The sequence below is a fragment of the Notamacropus eugenii genome, chromosome 6 (assembly GCF_028372415.1).
Source record: "Notamacropus eugenii isolate mMacEug1 chromosome 6, mMacEug1.pri_v2, whole genome shotgun sequence".
Lineage (NCBI taxonomy): Eukaryota > Metazoa > Chordata > Mammalia > Diprotodontia > Macropodidae > Notamacropus > Notamacropus eugenii.
The window spans coordinates 268,395,903-268,420,060 of record NC_092877.1 but is presented as its reverse complement, the minus strand read 5'-3'; the positions used below and the strand labels follow the sequence as shown (position 1 = coordinate 268,420,060).

At 35.3% G+C, this 24,158-nt stretch overlaps 1 long non-coding RNA gene across 1 annotated transcript in view; it reads right to left on the bottom strand.

Annotated features, from left to right (window-relative positions):
* Positions 1-297: 297 nt before the first annotated feature.
* Positions 298-24,158, bottom strand: part of LOC140512902 (uncharacterized) — a 64,067-nt gene continuing 40,206 nt past the window's right edge. Inside the window, exons 2-3 of the long non-coding RNA XR_011969966.1 lie at positions 1,787-1,882; positions 298-697 (exon numbers count right to left, since the gene is read on the bottom strand). This is a non-coding gene — a long non-coding RNA (uncharacterized lncRNA). The remainder of the gene's footprint in view (positions 698-1,786; positions 1,883-24,158) is intronic.

Sequence of the window (24,158 nt, the reverse complement as noted above, 5' to 3'; positions counted from 1 at the left end):
GGTCTCTTCATGTTTCTTCTGGTCTCATTTGTTCTTAGCATTGACCTCATAGTTAACCATTTTTGAGCTGACTGCCCTGAATCTCTAACTCCTTTATCTTTCCACTCTTTATAGATTACAAAATCTCAAACCTCTGATATTCTGATATTTCTGGTCATTCTGCTCTGTCTCTGAATAATGATCTATGAACATATTCTATTTCCTCAGTGGAATTCAAGCCCTTTGATCATAGGGTATTTCAGTTGTTGGAGCAGCTAGGTGGTACAGTGGATAGAGCACCAGTGCAAGAGTCAGGAATTCAATTCAATGCACAATACTTTCTTTAATATATATTTGCTTTATCCCCCCATGTGAATCAGCTTAAAAGTTTATATTATTTATTCCCTACCTCCTTGAGACCTCCACTAACTTGTTACATCATGTTTCTTTTCTTTTTATCCATATTTTCCTCAAAAATCTCCTAAGTGTTTTGTTTTATTTTTGTTATTTCTGTAAATCCATCTATCGGAATACACTTGAAACAGATGTGCCATTAAGGTTGATGGTGTGGAACCACTTTATATGAAAGAGCGTTATAATGAGGGCCTTCTGATAATCCCAACAATACAATCTCTTTGGTAGTACCCAAGACAGACTCCTCTTACGTTGGATTTTCAACTGTAGGGGATTATGTTTCCATGAGGTCATATTAGTTGTACTGAAAGAAATAAAGAAAAAAGAAATAATAATTTTTAAGGAGTAAATTTTATTAAAATCATATCTAGTTTATCTGTTTATCTTGATATTTATCTGTCTATATTAGGACCCATTGTTACGGGAGGTTTTCTAATATGAGTTGAATCCAAATCTTCCCTTGGAGCCTCAAGGATCTCTAACTTTGTTGCTACTACCATTTCCTCCCCATATTCAGTGAAGATTCTAACTCCTCTCCCACCCAATCTGGATAGCACTAAGGCCAAACAGGGGATAAACACCAAATTTAAAAGTAACTGGAAAATGTAGCATGAATTTTCTATCTAAAATCAAGAAAATATATATGTTGGGCATATTTATAGATAACTGATAAGCAGAACATTTAGCCTACAGGTCTAACTTCAATTTGCATTTTAAATGTTTGTTGAATTTAATTCCTAAAACAAAACCATTTGTCCTTTCACCTCTTGAGAGAAAAGAAATAAAAACATTATAACTATTTTTCTTTACTAATCTTTTTGTCTTTCTAATCTAGCTACATATGAGTTATTTGTTTATAAATTATTACCTTTCTCCTGAAGTGTCCAGATATTTTTGGAGACTTTATTTCAGTCTATCCTCTTTCTAATCAAACTCTATTTCTGTGTCCTATTTAAAAATCCAATCTTACTCTTTTCAATGTAATCAAAATCCTTAATTTTTTTTTTTAGAATTTTGTCTTCTCTAGATATGAGGTTACCTCCCATCATTCTCTCTTTTATGATTGTTTTCTTTTGTGCTTAATAGATTCTTCTCACTTTTATATCAGTATATCTTCCTTGTCACATTTATTTCCTAATCCTTGTTCTTTCAAAGTGTTACCCTCCCTTCTTAATAGCTGACATCTTTAATAGTTACAACTAGTTTAATATTTTAGTTTTCTTTGTAATAATAGGCTTCAGCATATATCATATAACTGTGATTACAAATATATCATAAATGGTATCACAGTATTTCTTTTAAAGCTTTATAGTACCATACATGAAAATTAATTTGTGCAGCAAATTGTAAATGCATATTAAAATTTTATGACTCTATTGAATATATGTCAGACCTCTTTTATACTTGTCGGTCCTGTTACTCGACTTTTGGATCCTTCGTAAAATGAAAACGAGAATTTCTTATGAATGGATTGGATTTTTCCAATTATCTGTTAAAAAAATCAAATTAATAAGAAAAACTGATGAAATACTCAGAGCTGAAATATACCAGGAAGAGATGTCAGTTTGTTATCTGACTAACCTATGGGGCTACCAATTCTCTTTTCTTACCAATTCAAATATTTTCCCGGGACTTTATGATATTATTCTTTATAACACATTGGTGGCTTCTAATTGAACATGTTTTTATGACTGAAATTTTTCATTTGATTTGTTTATGTGCTACCATCTCTACTGTGTGTTTAGTTAAGAAAATACAGATAAATTAACAAGAACCTTGATGATTTAAGTCATTCTTAAAACAAAGTGACGTAGAAAATAATATTATCTGAGAATGAAAAAATGCTAGGATAATAATTAAAAAATAGACTTGCTTGGCTTGGCCCTTAGCAGTGAGTACTGGACAAAGTAGCTGGAAATTTCAAAGAAGCTGATGTAAGCTTATTTATTTAAACAAACAAATAAACTTCAAGTTATTAGAGTTGTCAAGAAGGGAACAGGTTGCCTTATGAAGAAATGGCTTCCCATAAAGCAAGAGGTTTTCAATGAAAAGAAACCTAGATAATCACATGTAGAATGTGTTATAGAGAAGTTTCCCATACAAGCATGGTGTGAAATGAATGACCTCCGATAACCCTTCCAACTCTCAGATTCTGATTTTGGAATGATTGTTATTTTACTTAAAGTTATTGTTATCCAAAATCTCTCTTTAAGGGACTAATTGAGAACAAAGTGGCATATAGGATAAAGAACTAGACAGATTTATATCCTTGCTCTCTCATTTGCCCTGTGTTAGGAAGATTCTGAGGATCATCTGGCAGGATAAGGTACCAGACACTGAAGTCCTTGCTTGAGCTGAATTGCCAAGCATTCAAACTGTGCTTCAGAGAACACAGCTCCAATGGGCTGGCCACACTGTTCGAATGTAAAATGTACACTTGCCAAAAAGGCTATTTTATGGAGAATTCACATGGGGCAGGTGATCACATGGTGGTCAGAAGAAGCGCTACAAGGACACTCTCAAGGTCTCTCTCAAGAACTTTGGATTTGACTGTGCCACATGGGAGACACTGGCATAGGACCACTGTCCATGGCATGCCCACATCAGTAAGGGTGCTGTGCTCTATGAGCAAAGCAGAATTGAGGCAACACAAAGTAAACATAGGATGCGCAAATTTGGAGTATCCACCCCAAAAATTCATATGGACTTTCTGTGTCCAACCTGTGGTAGAGCATTCATTGCTCATATTGGTCTGGTCAGTCATTGTCGGACACACTGAAACTTCGCTTTATCATGGTGATGTCATTTTGGTCCTCTTCAAAAATGAAGGACAGCAACTGCCCAGATAGCCATGGACATATCGTATGGCTTTTCTAAGTATTAATTTATCTGCAAAATTGGAATAATAACTGTAGTGACTATTTCCTAGGAGAGACGCAAAAGGGAAAATTCAAGTACTATTAAAACTTTAACGTGCTATATAAATATCAGATGTTGTTACTAAATAAGAAAAGAGGAAAGAAAGGGTTGGATTTTCACTTTCATTTTTTTGGTTTTGTTTTGATGACACCCTGCATGTAGTTATTTATTCACTAACTTGTTGCTAGAATTATATATACTTAGAAATATGCATATTATTTACCTATTTAAATCCTCCCACAAAAATGCTATTGTTTCTTTTGGCACCCAGATGGTGTGCTAAATGATCTACAAACTATTAGGGTATAACATTGAATAAAATAAACATAAATCTATAGATATGAAAAAGGGCAATTTTTATCTATTGTATCATGGAAGAATACATGGAAGAAAAGCTTATTTTTATTAAAGCATGTTTTTAAATATTAAAAATCCTTTCCTAGCACAGACTAAAGCTAGAAGGAATATTGTCTTGGTCATATCTGAAGGTGACTCTTTATATGGAAGCATTACCCTTCCTAGTTTCATTATTCCTGCTCTCTCAATTATAAGTTGCTTTTCAATGATGCAGAAACCCCCTAGTACACTATTCACAATTTCATATATTCTTAAAGTGAAATGGAAAATCCAAATTATATTTCATTTATTATATTTCTTTAAAACATCTACATTATCATCTTATTTTCAAAAGTGATAGGTGGCACCTTTTAATAGAGTTTATTATAATTTTCCATTTATTTCTCTTCTATTTTTTTAAAATGAAAATCTGCATGAAAGAGAAAGTTAAATGTTCTCAGTGTTGGAAACTAGAGTTTAGACTTGGAAATAGAAAAGAGGAGAAAAACAGAAGAAGAGTTTAGCAGTAGAAAATGCGTGTAAAGTCAAAGGAAAGATTTTGGTATTGACAAAATTTTTATATTATATCAATTTGGAAAATCATTTACAATACTTCAGTAGACTTTACTTAAATTAGTTCATTTTATATGAATGCAAAGGTTATTACAGGAAAACATATTGAATCTTTGGATATACCTCAAGATTAAAAATCTATCTATCATTTATTCAGTGTTTAACAAAAACCTTAAATTATTGTAATTTCTAATACTTATTAATCTAGTGAAATAATTTTGCCATCATCTCACAGCACCCATGATGATAAACATAATGTTGATAATACCTGTGGTGATGTTCATCATTTAATACTTCTTTAGCTTTCAGCTAGGTGCTCTGACAGAGAATAGGGTCAAGCCAAAGTTCCTTCCTAATAGCTCACAATAAAATCTTATCAAACTCAATGTTTTATCTCCAATTTTAACTTTAATTCTACCTTCCATTTAGCACTATGATTTATTTCCCTCAGCCCAAATGATTTAATTTTGACTAACAACTCTAGTTGAAAGTTGTCCTAGGTAAATATGTTCTATGAAAAACGGGATGCCAAAAATAACAAATTGATCTATTACCTCTTTTTCTTTGCTACACAGCATTTCTCAAGCATACAAATCAATGAACAGATTATATAATAATTCTAACATTCTGTAGTTCCCTAAGGAGGTAATTTTAGCATATCTGTGCATGAAATTATTGACCTACAGTACAATTCTTTCAGTGGCTAAGATCCAGAATACCAAAATTAATTATTTTATTTTAATGTCCTTTTTAAAATGTGTCCTCTTTCTATAAAAGAAAGATCTGTCATCATGACATAATTTTCTGCATATTTTAAGAAACCTGTTAATCATGTAGATATCTAAATCTGAGCTATATACTTTATAAGTTTAGAAACAGAAAATGTTAAAAGATGAAAAGAGCCTTAGAAGTCATCTAATCCAATTTGCTTATTTTCCACATAAAGCAGCTGAGGACCAAAGATATGAAGCGACCAGAAAATTTACACAAGTAGGAAGCACTAGCAACAGAATTAGCACGTACATTTCTGAAGTCCAATCTTTTTTATCCAGAATCATATTTAAAAGGACTTCACAGGTGACCTAGACTATCTTTTACCAGAACAATAACCTCTCAACCCTTCTTAAGCAAACAAACAAAAACAGAGGAGGAAACTGAAGCCTAAGAGCCTAAAGAAATGGTATTACTGTCCATGGTACTAAGTTTGTAAACTAAATAATTATGTATGATATACAAAGCAATCAGAGAGGATGGGAGTAAGCTGTGGGGAAGATCACTAAGAAATGGAGCTCTCAGAAAAGATGCCATATCAGAGACAACTTGAACTTGAAGAAATCTAGAGATTCTAAGAGGTGGAGTGAAGGAAGGAAAGGACACTAGGTGTGTCTAACAGTTGATGCAAAGACTAAGACGTGGAGGTGCCTGATATGCAAAGTGTCACAAATGGCTACCCAGCACTTAAGAGAAGATCTCCAATAAAAGAGAATCTGATTCCCTCTTTCTTGGGGCATCCATCCCTCTTTTTGATAACTTTAATTATCAGGAAAAATTTCCTCCCATCAAACCTAAACTTACTTGTTTGCATCTTCTATCATGTCTTACTTTTTCCTCTCTATTTCTTTATCATTTGCTGAATCCTTTCCATTTCTCTTTGGCTTATTCATCAAGTTTCTTTTTTGGAGATTATAATTCACAGGTAAATAGCATGACTGAACAAATATCACTACTGATGATTTGATTTTTATTTCACTGAGTAGTTTGGGGTCATGAAAAGTATTGCATGATTTCCCATAAGCCATCTACCCTGATCTTCCCCTCATTTCTGAGTTCCAACCAATGCCCAGATACAGCACACACTGTCTAATATGTACGTACTGATGTGAGTACCTGCATAGACCTTGGCCTAAAGGGGTCAAGGTCTCCCAATGCATTCTGAGTCATCTCCAGTCATCCTGATGAATATCTGGTCACTGGATTCAGATGGCCTTGGAGGAGAAGTGAGGCTGGTGACCTGGACAGCCCTCCCTCCCTCATAGCAAAGTCAAGTGCAAGTCATGTCATCATTTCTCTGATGGCATGGTCTTTTTTGGGAACAAAGGATGAACACAACATACTGATGAGCTCATTTGCTAGAATGTTCATCTATCTGCAGGTCACTGTTTCATTTTCTGTATTCATCACACACTTTATTTTTCTGGCATGAATACTGAAGCCAATGTCCCTTAGTTTTCTGTAGATTTACTTTAGATGCTTTGTATTGTGCTGCAGTTCAGTGTAATTAGTACAATATTTTCTGCTAATCGGAACATTTGGGCAAACTCATCATCAACAGTGAATTCTTTCATCTGTATTCTGTTCAGTTCTTCTTTTATGACATCAGAAAATACCTTAGGTGAGCATATGTCTCTCTGTTTTGCATCTAATTTAAAGTTGATATGCAGGAAATATCCAAACAACTTTATTTCCAAAGTCCAACTGTTGTAGAAGCTTTGTATATATTTAATGTATTCATGGAAGTCACCCAGTTTTAAGAACATCTTCAAGACTGTCTACTAAATCAAACGCTTTTGTTAAATCAATAAACATTTGACAGTATGATACCTTATGTTCTTTATATTTCTGATTCAGTTTTGTAAACAAAAAGATATAGCCTTAATATATTCACAGACGATTCTCTTGGACATTTTCTAGAAATGATAAAGGAAGCAAGCAGAGACATTAATATGAGACAGGTGGGATAGCTGATAGATATCTATATTTATTACTCATTTAACATTCATTTTGTCCCTGTCTTTTTCTCTCAATGTATATATCTATATATCTATCAATCAATCTCTTTAGATTGATTGATTGATAGATATATACGTATGTATTTTTTCCTTCACAATGATGAGTGTTCTTGGCCTGTGAAGGGGATTTCTGTAGACAAAGTTGTGTTGAATAATGCTTCAAGTACTCTATGGAATATATAACAATAGCTAGCATTTCTGTAATACTTTAAATTTTTCAAAATGATTTAAAAATTTTTCCTTCTTCCTCACAACTACTCTGGAAGATAGATACTATTATCACCATCACTGTATAGATGAGCAAACTGAGGCCACAGTGGCTGTGACTTGCCAAGTGTCAGATAGCTAGTAAGTGCCTAATAAGACAAAATTCAGATTTTATCTCATCTTCTTGAATCCAAGTCCTGTTTTCTATCCTCTGGACTGAACAGAGCCACATTTGGATATTCCATACTGAGACTACAGAATCTAAACTCACTACAGTCAAAGAAACATATAAATCATTATTAAAAGACAACAAGTGGAAAATAATTCATTTTGGATCTCATTCTCATTCTTCCTCTGGTTCCATCTATATATCTAGATCATCTGGCTTACCTGGTCTCACATCAAGTACTCTCAAAGCCTTCTTTGTCTTCAACTACTTATTTATTATTTGCAAAATGAGTGATCTATCAGTTTTCTTTTTTTCCCATGTGTTTTGTATATTAGCTTATATTCTAAATTGGCATTAACGTTGATTTCCATGACTCTCTACTTGACAATGTATATGCTAGGAGAGGTAGTTTCCATCCTCATTAAGACTCCCTTTTGTAGTGTTCATTTTATTTTTTTAATTATCTAATAAATGTGATAGTCACTCAATGCCTTTTGCCTTTGTCCATTCCCATTTTAGAGTTGTAAACTTATTGAAATAGATTGAGTTGGAGTTGATATATTCCCAAGTAATGTTTGTTCATGATTTTTTTTTTCAAATTCGTGCTTATTTTGGTCATTGTTCTAACCAATTCAAGAATCTGTAAGTAGATAAATATTTTTGAAAGATTTTTATATCTGCCCAGTCATTTTCTGGATTTTAATATTATGTAATTAATTTGACAACTTTCTCTATGTTGCTGCTTGTTGCTCACCATATCCAATGCATTCTGAACCATAATCTATAGAGCTGGAGTGTCATAGTGGATAGAAGTTAATCCTAATGTTAGGAAGACATGAGATAAAGTTTTACCTCTGATATATCCTAGGTATGTGATCCAGGGCAAGTCAGTCAGCCAATCTGTGACCCAAACAACTCTCTAAAACTATTAAATCATGGAATACTTGAAGCATTGATCAATGGAATTTTTTCTGCATAAATTTCCTTTGCAGGGCAAGAATACTCATTTCTATAAAAAATTACAAAGGGGGTAGATGGGGAGAAAGAGACAAAGAGAGACAGAGACAGAGATGTTAGATAGATTATAGATAGTAATATTCATTTTCAGTTATAATATTCATTTTACCAGAGTCTCTAAGCACCAATGTATATGTTGACCTAGTTAGTGGAATCTTGTAAAATTCTTCACAGAATTTCTTTATTTTCTTTATCCTATGTCTATATCCTTTACTTCAAATGTTGGTGCATACATGGAAGCTATCTTCTAGGTGTTCTTTTTTTTTTTTTGCTTACGATCAAATGAGATAATATAGCCAAGAGTATATATTTCCATTCTTAAAGTGTTATGTAAATATGATTTATAACTGGTGGTAATATTTTATCATTACTGTGAGCATTACAAAGGGAGATGATCAAGTTTCTCATGGAATGATGCTTCTTCTTAGCTTAGGCCACAACATTAGACAAACAACATCACTCCATTATCTAGATGTCTATGTGCTGGTATTGATTGAAAGTCATAACTGGTTCACTTACTCTTTGAACTGGCCTTTAAAATGTGAGTAAATCTAGGGGGAGGTTGGGAGTGTCTGCGGCATATAAATGGTCATAGATACAAATGTAGAACTACAGAAAACCATGTGCATCAAGGAAGTAAAAGACTTATATGCCAAATAGTAAGAGCAAAGAAAACAAAAGTCTTCCTAAGGGAAAAAGTCATCCCTTCTCCCAATCCCCTCAGACAAAAAGCTAGTACGTATATAGGAGGAGTCTCATACCTTTCTACCAGAAGCACAGATAAAGAGAGAAGAAACACTTATAAGAGAGAAACAGTGACAATAGAGCAGCAGACACAAATTCATCAGGGTGCAGATATAAGGAAGGAGCTAAGGAACAGGGTCAGGATAAGAAACTACCTGAGAGAGAACCTGGGTTCTCACCTCAATAGAATCCTCTGCTTCCATGAAGGTCCCAGAAAGGACCATTTGGATCAGTTCTTTACTTGGTGTTCTATCAAGGTTGCTGTTGTTAAGGTTTATGTTGTAATCACTAGAAACAAAGACTTTCTTCCCCTTGACTGTATACAGACCTTTTTATTATTGTTGTTATTTAGTTGAGTTAATGAAGTTGTAACTGAAACTCTGTTCTCAGTGGTTATATGGATGCTGAGGGCCCTTTTCATTTATGCGGAGTTCATTTATGGAAAAGTTATATCTATAAGCTAAATTTGGTTATTTTCAAGGGAAATAAGCCATAAAGTTATTCATGAATAAGCCAATAGCCATGTTTGTAATATATCTATATATTTGCCTTCCCATGGCCTCCATGAAGACTTCCTTGATCAGCGCCCCACATCACTGGACTTCTAGAGAATCTATAGTTGTTTCCTCAGAATTTAGCAATTGATTTTATACTGTCTTATTAGGCGGATAATTATTTTCTTAAGCTTACCCTCCTGGGGGGAAACTTTGCCTCTAAGTGTCACATAAATGTGAACTGTACTATTTATTTGTCTTTTTCATGCTGATATTATGATTATCTCTACAGAGAACAACCATCCCTCTGACCTTACATAGTACTTTGCAAACTCTCCAATGAATTTATAATATTATACATAGCAGTTATGTATTTGCATTTTATCCCTCTACTAGACTATAAGCTCTGAGAAGGCAGATAACTTTAGCTAAGACTTTTTATCATCTCCATCTTTGTTATTCCCATGGCGCCATTCCAAAACTTTATGCTTATTGGGTATTTAACACAACTTTGTGGTATAAATGCTGAATAAATGAATGCATGTGTTGTGCACAAAAATGAGATAAGATTTCCCATTACCACTGGAATCTTTTATTTCATTTGCACTTTTGTAATGTTAGGCACAAAGTAGAGGCTAAATAAGGATTTCTTCTTTGATTATTTAAGGTCATTTTATTAGTCAGTCATTCAACAAGTATTTATTAAACGTTAATTTTGTGCCTCAGAACTCTATGTATTCAGTTTCCCTGGCTTCCTTTAAAACTGAAAGGTTTTCCATTCTGTTAAAAACTTTTTTTCTCTAAAATTACCATCCATCTACTCCATATAGACTTTTCATGCACTTCAATTTACATGCTGCCTCCTTCATTAAAATGTGAGCTTTTTGAGGGATCAGACTTGTTTCTGTCTTTCTTTATATCCTCAACATTTCTTAGCATAGTTCCTGGCAAAAAGTTCTTATTTATTAACAAGAAAGATTAAGTCTTCTAGAATAACAATAATAATACTGTGTGTTAGCATGGTACTTTTAACTTAAAATACTTTATACTCAGGTTTAGTTTTTTCTTCCCTCTCCAATCAGTGGTATAAAAAAAGGGGCAGGTAGGTGGTACAGTGGGTAGAACCCTGTGCCTGGCATCACAAAGACCTTAGTTCAAATCAAGTCTCAGTCATTTATTAGCTCTATGACTCTGCCTGAATCACTTAAACCCTATTTGTCTCAAGTTTTTATTTTAACTGTAAAAATGAGAAAAATAACAGCATATAGCTCACAGAGTTTTTGTGAGGACTGAGGGAGATAATAATTACAATGTGCTTAGCACAGTGATGGGCATATAGTCAGTACTTTATAAATATTTACTCTTTTCTTGGTCTGCTTAGATAATATGACTCTAGTTTTTGTTTTTGTTTTCTTAACATAGGGGGGAATTGAAGATCAGACAGATTCAGTGCCTGGCCTAAGCATTTATAACTAAAGCGACGGAGGCAGGCATTTCAATTCCTCATCTAACGATAAATCTGGTGATGTCCAGGAAAGTTAACAACCCAGGTATTCTTTTCGAGGGGTAGATTATTTGTCTCTCAAATGTCTATATTCATTTTCCAAATTATGAATTACTTCTTTTCATGACACCAGTAAAAATTCATAGAGAGAAGAAATAGGAAATTATGTAAGCACTAGATCAAAAATCCTAAGCCTCCTATATATTAACTCCATTGCATATCAATCCTCAAATACAATCTAAATGTTTTGAAATGCAATTAATAAATAAAAGAACAGAAAACAACCATATTTTCATTTTGTACTTGCCAATTCTCGAATGTTTAAGAACTGCTTAAATCCCTTCACATTAATGTTCAAATCTTTTTATTTTGTAAAATTTCATTTCCTTACTTGTTTAACGTAGATTTTAATTTTCATGTGATTGAAACTTACAACTGAAAGATACCTCAGGTAATCATCTCATCCAAATTCCTGACATCCAATGACCTCTACCAGCAAAGGCAGTAAATGGAAAATGGTCTTATTTTCAAAACTCTCTGAAGATGCAATTATGTTCCTTGGGATCTTGTTTGATTGTTTGACAATGCTCACCCACATGAAGTTATTTATTATGTATAAGCTGAAATTTCTCCAGCTATAATTTAAGTGCATATCTTAGCATCCTTGCTTTAATTTTTGGTCCTGCCAGAGGATATTATAATAATTGCTTTCTAATAACAAACACCCATCCTCTAAAAGAATGCAATGGGACTATTGTTTTCAGAATCTACAGGAAACATTCTTTACCTTGAAGAAGTTTTCATTAAGGGTTTGTCTTAACACCAGAGATTTGTCGTCTGGCACATGGTTTGCTACAACTCGAAACAGGAAATGAAAAGACATTCATTTAATAAAAGTCCATATGCTATACCAGTCTATTTGACGAGGGATCCTAATTACCTAGTTGGGACAGAGAAATTCTTAGATCAAGGAACATAGGATCATGAATTTCTCTTTCCCTTTCTGTTGGATATAGCCAAAGTGATTAAAAAGACATTATTTTAATTTCCATGGTTTGGAGGGATAATTTGCTTTGATACTTCATGGAATAAGCTAACCCCCAATATCTACCCCAATCAGTAATAAAAGTTATATAGTTTACAAAAGGAAAATATTCAAAATATATTTAGAATCTTCATCATTTTGTCAAATGGCATGTTTTCAAAAGTAATGTGATGGTAGCAGGATGAGTAAAAGCCTCTTTGCCTTTTGATTTAGCTAATACTTTTTATTTTAATTCATATTAATAATAAGTTATATTCAAATAAAACTTGAGTGTTCCCTAAGAACCTCACATATGTTATCACTAGATCTGAATCAGCCCCCATAAGCTGGGTAGCATTCCTTATTATAGCTATTAATAGAGGTCTAGATTTACAGCTCAGGAAATTGGTTGGAATCCTGTGATGCACCTATGTGAGGATCATGGGATAACAGATTTAGATTTGGAAGAGATCTTAGAGCCCATTGGGTCTAATGTGTTTTTTTTTTAATTTACAAATGAGAAAACTGAATCACAGATAGATTAAATTAATTGTCTGTTTTTTTCAGAATTCATGTCTGAGACAGGTTTCAAATTGAGATCTTTCTGACTGCCAACCCATCAGTTAATCTATGATGACATCTATTTCTAAAGGATAGGAAGCCAAGTTGAGATGCAGTCAGTTTATTTGGGATGAGTACCCATATCAATGCAATGTGCTCACATATTCATTGACATCTTTGTCATCATCATTTTAATCATTATCATCCATATTTGAGAGGCAGTGTCACACAGTAGACAGAAGGTTAGGTTCAGAAACACCAACAATCAAGTATCACTTTATAGGAAAAAAAGGCTGTGTGGCTCTGGGCAGGTCATAACCCTTGAGTGTCCCCAGGAACATCTTGTTTTAAATTCATTTTATTTTATATTCAGGTCTGAATTTTCTTCCACCCCACAACCCCCAACACCACTCAGAAAACAAGAAAAAACGAAACCTGTTGCAAACATGTAGAATCAGGTAAATAAATTCCTGTACTGCTCTAGCAGGAAACATTTTAAGATTAGAATTTCTGAATAGCTACCAATCTGCATTGATAGAGGGTGTTTGCTTACAGCAATTTCCCTATACCAACACAACGTCAAGTCAAAAATCACTCCCACCTCATACCAAACAAAAACAGAAACCATAAACATACTTACATCTCACTTTAAGGTTTGAAAAGTATTTTCCTGACAACACTTGGAACTAGCCACTACCTTCATTATTATTCTAATATATAGATGAGGGAAAGGAGAAAGGTCAAATAGTTGCCTATGGTTACACAACTAGTAAATGGAAAGATTCAGAACTTGAAATCTTTCATCTGAAAGGCACATACCTAATCTATATTTTGGCAGCCACAACCGCACAGACAAACAGCACTCCAATTAAAAAATGTTTCAGCGCTTTCCTGGTTCCATGATTCTATTATTATGGATATTTCTGTCAGTGCCCATATATTCAGAAATTAATATGTGTGTCCTTGTGTTCCCTAAAATCCTCCGTAGAGAATGTCAAATGTATGAGAAGCCTTCCTTGAGATATATAATTTTGTGGTTGCCATTATACATTCAGATTATTCAGATGATGATGAAGATGGTGATAATGATTATGATACTGAATCTCCTACCTCACCTGGGTTTGAAATTCAGAATGAGTTAGTGGATGGATGGATGGATGGATGGATGGATGAATTGAATGAATGAATGTAGTATTTATTAATTGCACAATACTGTGTTAAGTGCTGGGGACATAAATAGAAAAACCAAAACAGTTCCTGCTCTCTAATGATGGGGGCAAGGGGAGGAGGGCATAACACATATAGAAGGGTTCAGCTGCAAGTTAAACAGTCCCAGGGTACAACAACAAATGAGATGTTGTTTCTTCTTTAATGTTACTTCTACTATTCATTTGTACTGAGACTTTAATCTAAACTATTTCTTATCTGAGCCAGTTTGTCCTTCCTTAGGCAGTTTGGTGCACCTCTCCCTCACATTTAGGTATTCACAATATTGGTACCAGACTTATTTCAAGAACTCAGTGGGCTTTCCAATGCAGCTCAGCACTCTCAAAAACAAGTGTTTCACTAGCCTGAACTTGCTCTAGCTGCAGGGATTATAGCCACCAGACCCTGCTTAGATGGCAACCTTATTTTGGCTACATGACTGACCTTGAAATCATGTATTAATTTGATGCCTTTTATATATTCTTGAGAACAGATGATCAAAGATAACTGGCAATAATAAAATACCTGCCACTTGTCTCTCTATTTTCCTTTTGGTTACATGTAACTTGATTCTTAGGAACTGATGCTATTTCAGGATTTTCACTCATTGTGATTGAGAGAAACCAGGTCCTAAGTACACAAAAGGAAGGAATATGATATAAGTGATTAAATTAGTTTAGGAAAAGAAGGAGAATAAGCTTAGTGAGCTAAAGTGAGTCTAAAGGATGATGATTGATCTTAGATTTGAAGAAAGATCAGATATGTATTTAGACCATGGTCAGAGCTGACGTATATGACCAGGATTTTGAATCTCAAAGACTGTGTGTGAGTCGGAGTGCCTGGTGTCCTCCCACTTAGAAATAAGAGTTAGAAGCAACGATAAGGGAGTTTAATGGTATTTTAAAAACATATCTGAATGTCATATATCTGAGGCTTTCAAAGGAACTGAATGGGAAAAGAAAATTTGAAGAGGGAAACATTGTAAACGGAAACAGCACTTTAGACATTAGCACATTAGATATTAGGTTCATGATAATAATTACACAGTACCTTCTTGAGCATTACTAGAGAATATATAACTTCAGAGCTGACCCAGACTTTAGATGAAATCTATTGTCAAAACTTCATTTTCCAGATGAGAAACTACTTGGAACCAACAAGGAGCAACCAGAAGGCTGTTACTTTATTACTGGTGTCTCACAAGTAGTACCAGAATCAGGTCCTCAGTCAGAGCTCTCCTCCTGATTCTAAATCCAGGCTACTTCCCACTGCAACATAGTTGTTAGCTATCTGAAAATAAGATGGGGAGTCAGGTATGAAAGAGAAGTGGTGGTATGAAGAATAAAAAAATATGTCAGGAATTGGGATAAAGCTGCTCAAAGTGGGGAGTTTATAGACAGACTGCCTATGTCAAATCTTTTCCTCAAGCTACCCTGAATACAATATCTTCTCTGAAGTGCACATGTAGGTATGATCCAAAGTAAAGTTAACTGTAGTTGAACTGTCTGCCAAGAGAATTCTCCCAAGGCCTTCCTAATAAAGGGAATATAACCAGGAGATGACATTTGAACTCCCTAGCCCATGCTATGTGTTTATAAGCACACTGCAAAGTTTAATAAATCTACCAGACTCCACATTGTTTGACTTCGAGTCTTCTTGGTGATTATTCTTTCCCCGTAGAGAACCAAGAAAGCTAAACTTGGGCATTATATGCATATTTCATTCCCAAGGTTTCAACTTGAGAGGGGGTACAAAAAATGTCTTTCTGTGAAAGGTACTCATTGTTACTGTTTTCCTATCCAAATATATTTGTGGTTTTATAGCATAGTAACTGAACTGACAAGTGTATGAAACAGCAAAGATAATACTATCTATTGATGCTTTTTTACCTTGACTTGAATGATATGATAAATGCTCAATTTGCAATATTTAGGTATGGTCCAAGAAAAAATTATAAATTTAATTTGTCTCTAGAAGTTCTTCTGTTGCTGACTCTCTCCCAGCCCCTCCTCTCTTTTCTTCTTCATTATTTATAAAACTCCCTCCCATAGAGCTTCCTCCTTTATAATCAATGAGCATGATGACTACAGGTTTACATATGTAAAGGTAAAAGGGACATTACTAAACTAATACAGGTGTCTAGATTTTTGTTTAGAGGGAGACTGGATCATTTTCTCTCATCCAGAGACAAGAAGGATAATAGCCTCTCTCTATACCACTGATCAGTATGTGAGCTTTGACCCACTCCATTTTCCCACCTGAACCTCTCCTGCCCCTCCTTGGGCATCCTAGTACCCCCCTACTCCTGAGGGCTCATCATTTTAATGGGTGAATTAGTGAGGACACCTAATTCCTAACCCACTGGGGCTCAAATTCCTGAATTTGAGAGATCTACCAGGTTGATATTGTTCAGTAGCAAAGATTACAAGTATCATACCATGGTTGACTCCCTCATTTTATAAGTGAGGAAACTGAGGACAAGAAAGGTTGTGAATTACTCAGGGTTACACAGATAGCATCTTCAACAACTATTTATTAAGCACCTACTATATACACAAGGTATCTAAGCACTGACACAAATGCAAAGAATCAGAGAATTCCTACTCTCAGATAGCTTAATGTCTATCAAGAGAAACAAGTTATATGGAGTATTTTAATGAAGAATGCATAAGACAGATTTGTGACTTTGTTACCAAAATAGCTAATTCAACCTTAGACTGAATTAAGAGAAATATAATATTCATAATGAGAGTGATAGTCTTGTATTCTGATTGATTGGATGCCTTTTAAATAACACTAGATGCCAATTTGTGAAGATAATGACTCTCATGAAGTGGTCACACTATTCTAATTTGCACTATTTTACAGTTATGATTATATATAAAATGTGGTAATTGGTTCCAACCCAATGGAAATAGGGTCTGAATTGTTGAAATAAGCTTTTATCTATTTATTAATTTTATATAATAGCAAATTATAAGAAAAATATATTTCTCATTCAATTTTATTACAAAGTTATAGAGTAGTTATAGAAAGAAAAATTGCACATGGAAGATTTGCAGTTTCATGTGAAATCATCTTTTAATTGTACTGAGTTATGGAAATGCTTGTTTTATTTCATGAATTGAAAATAAATTTAAATAATTAAAAATAAAAAATTAAATATTATATGTAAAGATAAGTCTATACTGATTATATGATGAAAATATATTTGTCATTTCAAATACTTTTCTTTTTTAAATCATATATACACTGCTAGTTATGGAGAATTTTTAAAAATATTTCAGTGGACTTTCATGATTCATTTGATGAGTCAGGATCATAATTTTTGAGTTCTTTTGTAGCTCTATCTATGTCTTCAGATTCTTTGAGAATGAATTCCTCTATCTGCACATTATCTGCTTCTTTGGCATCATTATTGGCTTCTTCAAACACTGGTTATTGATCTTAATGCAGATTGTCATTATTTACTATTGCTGAATGCCAAACAAGCATTTCTGAGACATCATTGTTTTCTAGTTTATCAAAACCAAACTTTTTTCAAGTATTTCTTCTATGACAATCTGCTTTTGTGAGTGAAAACTTTCCAAATTACTATTTGCACAATGTGGGAAAATATGCTTCTTTACCAGATGCGTATTATTGGCAATTATTTGTAGCTATACATGGTAAATATTTTTTTACTATATCTCTCATCATATACATACATATATATATATATATATATATATGAAATTTCCAGAAGTCAGTTAAGAAATTTCAGTCATTTACAATTTTAGCAATTTTCTGTTTAAAAGTTTTCCTTAGGTAGTAGGCCTTGAATGTCACATTAGTTCTTTGATCCATGGACTACAATAAAAATTGCTTTTACATACTAATACAATTGATCAAGTTTAGCTGTATGACCTAGAATGTTATTCAAATTCAGTAATGATTTAAAAACAGCACTTGTGGTGCTGTAAAATGTTTTAATAGATGAGCTAAAATATCTTGAGAACCATTGATGAGACATGCTTTCTTATTTGACTACAGATGAATCGTGAGATATTAATGGCTGTGGCCTCTCAAAGTACAATCGCTTCAAGACTGATAAATAAGCATTGGTTTATTTGAAATCTTCATCTGTATTATCTCCCAATAGAAATATTAGGACATTTCAAATCCAGAATAATATTTTTTTCTTTCTTAGAACTGTAAGTTCTAGAAGGCATCCTTTTCCAGAGTAAGCCTTTTTTATCTACATTAAAAATGGTTGATCAACATATCCACCATCTTTGATCATAGTCTTCAGAACATCAGAATATTCTAACAGGCCTATACTCATCTGCACCATGCACCTTTCTGGTAATTTTAACATTATGCAATTAATGCAGATATTTAAAGTGATCTAGCCAACCAACCCTGGCAGTAAAAGTTTCTTTACTATCCACTTCATTTCTATTTTCTTTCATGACCTTAAATAAACTTGAAGCTTTTAGCTGAATGACTGTTTGCCAAGAGAAATGTGTTTTTTATCCATACAGCTTAAAGACCCTCCATTTCTATCACCATAGCATCTCTATTTTTTTAGGTGTTTGAGAACCACACAAAGCTGGTACAACTTTTTATTTTTATCTTATTTCACCTGCATGTTTTATAATATTACATTCTGTAGATTCTGGCCTTGTAGAATTATTGGAACCTTCATCCCATCCATTTACATCAAATTTTTGTTCCATATTATGATAAGCTTCTTATTCATTCATTCATTTATTCACCTGTCTGTCTTTTTGTTTATTTGTTCATTTATCTATCTATCCTATGTTTCTAACTGAAGTGTTTTTCCTTTTGTCCATGTTGTTAAGGGATCTTTAAAATAAAAATAAAATTAAAAAACTGTTGGTACTGAGATAATACATCTCATCGCATACAAATTCAATGATAAACAAGGGCAGATGGAAAATAGATACCTATGTTAAAACCCTTGACTAGCTTCCATGGGTCATACTAAATGAATCTCTCATTCATTAAAAATGGCTTGGTGTCATTTGATAATATATACTAACTTGAATGTAGCATCATTTGAAACACATCAATTGTGACCTACCTATACATGCTAGGTAATGTGCAACATTTCTAAAGGCATTTTGAAAGACGTTTTGACATTCGGAGGATAATGGTCAAAGTGAGGTATTGCCAGACAATGGCATCTGAGAATCAGTTGCAGGAAATGGTTATTTTAAGTCTGGATAAGAGAAGTTTGAACTGCCTTCAAATATGTGAAAGACTGCCATGTAGAAGAAAGATGAAGTTTGTTTGGCTTAACTCCAGGAAGTTCTACGGGGGCAGGTTTATGGCACAATATGAAGACAAAATTCTTAACAATAAAGTGTCCAAAATGGAATAGTTTGCCTTAAGCAGGGTCAGAGGCAAGTTGGGGAACTGAAAATAGTGTTAGTGAAGTTTTTGTCATGAGACATGTCTAAGCAGTTGTTGATAACCACACTGAGACTTTTGAAAATTAAAATAATAATCTGGATCTTTGGGGACATTTCTAGTTCTGCCTACTTATGATCCTGATATAAAATTTCTAGTTCATTTCTTTGTTTATGTACCTCTGTCCCAGATCTCTTAGAGCTTTGCTAGTTAATACGCTTAGCAATCTACTGAAACAATTGAAATTATTAGTATATGATGATAGATTAATACTATTGCTTAAAATCTCACTGCAACAGTCAATTTTAGGATCTATTCAGAAAAGCAATGTGAAAATTGCAAACATTGAGCCCTCACTCATGGGGGAAGAGCCATTTCCAAGTGTTCATTAACAGAAAATTGATAGATGGGTACCTCTATATCCACCACAGTAATGTTAACTTACTATTATTTGCATAACACTTTACTTTGAGTATGTTTGTGTGTTTATAATTTCATTTGATTCTCAAGTCATATGTTAGTTGGGCTAGGTATCATCATACCCATTTTATAAATGAGTAAACAATACAGTCTAAGTAGTAAACCTATAGTTACATATCTGACAAAGCCCATATTTTAATAAATTGATTATACAATAAATACTGTAAATCAATATAATCATGAAGTTCCATGCTAAATGTTTGGGGTTCAAAAACAAAAAAGAAATAAATTCCTACCCTTAAGGAGCTTTCATCCATCAAGAGAGACAACATATACATATGTATATGTACAAAAATACAAATAAATAGAAGGTAATTTCAGTGGGAGGCATCAGGAAAATAGAAAGACTTTTTGTGCTGAGTATTCACTGAAGCTAGGACTTCTAAGAGGTGGAGATGAGGAAGGAGTTCATTCTAGACCTGTGCTGTTCTATGGAGAGAGATGAGAGTTGGAATGTCATGTGTGGAAAGCAGCACAAAGACCAGTATGAAATGTGTGAAAGGCAGTAATGTATAAGTCAGAAAGGTATTGATAGACAGGTAGACAGATGAGAGATGGGGGGGGGGGAGAGAGAGGGAGGGAGGGAGAGAGATGGAGAGAGGGGGAGAGAGAGATATGGAGAGATAGAGAGGGAGAAACAGAGAGAGAGAGAGAGAGAGAGAGATGGAGGGAGGGAGGGAGAGAGAGATAGTGAGGGAGAGAGAGACAGAGAGAGAGGGAGAGAGAGAGAGAGAGAGAGACAGAGAGGGAGAGAGGTCACACCTTTCCTTTAGAAATTTTACATTTTTGCTCTTTTGAAGATGAATTGGAGATAGGAAAATTGAAGTAGGGAGACCAATGAGGAATTTATTATAATATTCCAGGTAAAAAATGATCTAGACCTTTGGAGGAGACCATATGAATGGAGAGAAAAGGACAGATGTAGGGAGAATTGACAAGACTTAACCGCAGGTAGCCTGACTCTTTGTCCAGTGATCTTACAGTTCTATCACTTTGCCTCTGGGTCTAATGTGCCCTTCACCAGGTTTGGGTAACAGATTCAGATATGCAAACAAAGTAATCCCTACCCTGAAGAAATAAAAAAAGATGAAACAAGAACCTGGATAATTAAAATTCAAAGTCATCTGCGGAAAGAGTGAAATTTGGCAATGGAAGGGATCAGAGAAGACTCCACATATAAGGCAACACCTGGCTGAGCTTTAAAGGTGGGTGTGGGTATGGGGAAGTACTTTCTGAGGTTCAGAGATGAAGAGACAAAACCTTCCATGTAGTAGAAAAGATCAATTTGGTGCTGATATTTCAAAAAATCACTTATACTTTGCTTACTTGTGAATTCTGTCAAAATTCATACTCATTGGGGGGGCGGAGCCAAGATGGCAAAGTGAAAGCAACTACTCACCCAAGCTCCTGGAAAAACTCCTCTGGATATCTCTGGGGGGAGAGTCTGACCAGACTTTGGAGGTATAGAATCCAGTGGGTGACGGACTTTGACAGATTCAGAGCCCAGGTTGGACTGGAGGGTCCACAAGAGGGATCTGTTCCGTGGGGGTAAGACCCTGGCGCACAGCGCAGCGCGGTCAGCGCAACAGGGCGGAGGGGACCTGAGGGGCCCGAGAGTGGCGGGGGCGAGACCAGCGGAGCAGGAGATAAGCCAGGCCAAGCCGATGAGAGCCGCTGAGCGCTAGATATCAGCGCAGCAGCCCTTAAAACCTTCAGCCTGAAGACTGGACTTCGGTGGGTCAGCTACTTGAACTTCCAGGACTTGGGATGGCGGAGTGATCAATAAGTGCTCTCTCCTCCCCACTGATGACCGTGAGGGAACCATAAAATTCTTCCCCAGATTAATCCTGGATCAGCGGGAACAGTAGAAGGGGGCGGGTGGTCTCACAACACCAGAGGCTGGAAAAGTGGCAAGGGGGGATTCTTCCTACTGTGGCGGAGGCGATCTGGAGGGACAGACGACCCAGGGCAGAGAAAATTCGCACTGAGACCCAGGCAAGCCTCAGAGCTGGGAGACAAGCCCCAGGAGGGGCGGGAACACGCATTAACTTCTAGGCATACCCCAGCCCTCCAGGGGAAAAGGGAAGAAAATAGGGAAGCTGGGATCACCATCCCCTGACCTTGCCTTTGCCTCAAGTCAGCTGAGGAGATCTCCTGAGACCAGACCACCCCTCCCACACACCTAACAAGCTAACCCCAGGGTTGATCGGGGAAACAACAACAACAACAAAAAAAAAAGCCTGCTTTTAGCCTAGACACACAGCAGCCCAACTTAAAAGATCTGTATCTTCTGACTGAAAGAACCAAAAGCTACAACACTCGGCCAACATCATGAATCGGAAAAAGCAGACGAAAAGTGAAAAAACCATAGAATCTTTCTATGGGGATAAGGACCAAAACACAAACACCAAAGAGGTCAGAGCTGAGACTGTACTTCCATCTGAAACCTTAGATGGGACTATGAATTTCTCGCAAGCACAACTAGATTACCTGGAACGTCTGAAGAAGGATATAGAAGAAAAACTGGCCAATGATTTTAAAATTATAAAAAAAGAATTCACTGATGAGAACATCACTCTGAAAAAGAAAATTGAAGAAATAGAAAAGGAAGTTCAAAAATTAACTGGAGAGAATAACTCCCTAAAAGGAAGAGTTAATCAAACGGAAAAGGAAACCCAAAACCTAATTGGGAAAATTGAACAGATGGAAAAGGAAACCCAAAACCTAACTGGGAAAATTGGTCGAATGAAAAAAGAAATACAAAAATTAAATGGAGAAAATAGCTCCTTAAAGGGAAAAATTGGTCAGATGGAAAAGGAAATGCAAAAGCTAACGGAAGAAAACAATACGATGAAGATTAGAATTGGGCAAGTAGAAACTAATGACTCAATGAGGCAACAAGAATCAGTCAAACAAAATCTAAAGAATGAAAAGATAGAAGAAAATGTAAAATATTTAATTGGAAAAACAACTGACCTGGAAAATAGATCCAGGAGAGAAAATTTAAGAATTATTGGCCTGCCAGAAACCCATGATGAAGAAAAGAGTCTGGACAACATCTTCCAGGAAATCATCAAGGAAAACTGTCCAGAAGTACTAGACCCAGAGGGCAAAATAGTCATCAAAAGAATCCACCGTTCCCCTCCTGAAAGTGATCCCAAACTCAAAACCCCAAGAAATATAGTTGCCAAATTCCAGAGCTATCAAATGAAGGAGAAAATACTACAAGCAGCCAGAAAGAAACAATTCAAATATCAAGGACACACAGTCAGGATCACACAGGACCTTGCAGCTTCTACATTAAAAGACCGAAAGAATTGGAACCCAATATTCCGTAAGGCAAAGGAGCTGGGACTTCAACCAAGGATCAACTACCCAGCAAAGTTCAGCATAACATTTCAGGCAAGGAGAAAGTCATTCAACGAAATAAGGGATTTCCAGAGCTTCCTGACCAAAACACCAGAACTCAATAGACAATTTGATCTTCAAATGCAGGTCTCCAGAGAATCATAAAAAAGGTAAACAGAGGGGAAAAAACAAAAACAAAAACTTGCTACTCAATTAAGGCAAACTGTTTGCCTCCCTATAAGGGAAGATGATACCTGTTAATCTTGAGAACTGTGCAGCTATTATGATAAAAGGGATATATGTAGAGGGAACGGGCATGAAGTAAATGATGTCATGTCAAAAATATGATTTAAGTATGAGAAGGGAATGTAATAGGAGGTGTGGAAAGGGGGAAGCAGAAAATGGCAAATTATATCACAGGAAGAAGTACAAAACTATAGTAGAGGGAAGGAGGGGAGGGAGATGAGCATTGTTTGAGAGGTACTCTCATCTGATTTGTTCAAAGGAGGGAACAATAATCTTAAGTAGATAATCCTAACTAGCTCTATAGGTAGTAGGAGGGGAAGGGGGAAGAAAGGGGAGGGTGGCTAAAAGGGAGGAAAGAAGCAATAAGAGTAAAGGGGAGTAAAAGGGAGGGGGGCTAAAAGAAGGAGGGGAAGGCTGCAGGAGGAGGGGGAGAAAAGTGAATACTATTGAGGAGGGGAAGGGAGACGGGAGAGCTAAAAGCACAAATGGTGGGAAAGAGGTTGGAGGGAAATACACAGATTGTAATCATAACTGTGAATGTGAATGGAATGAACTCTCCCATAAAACGCAGACGGATAGCAGAATGGATTAAAAGCCATAATCCAACAATATGCTGCTTACAAGAAACACATTTGAAATGGGGGGATACACACAAGATAAAGGTCAAAGGATGGAGCAGAATATATTGTGCTTCAGCTCATGTAAGAAAGGCAGGAGTAGCAATCCTAATCTC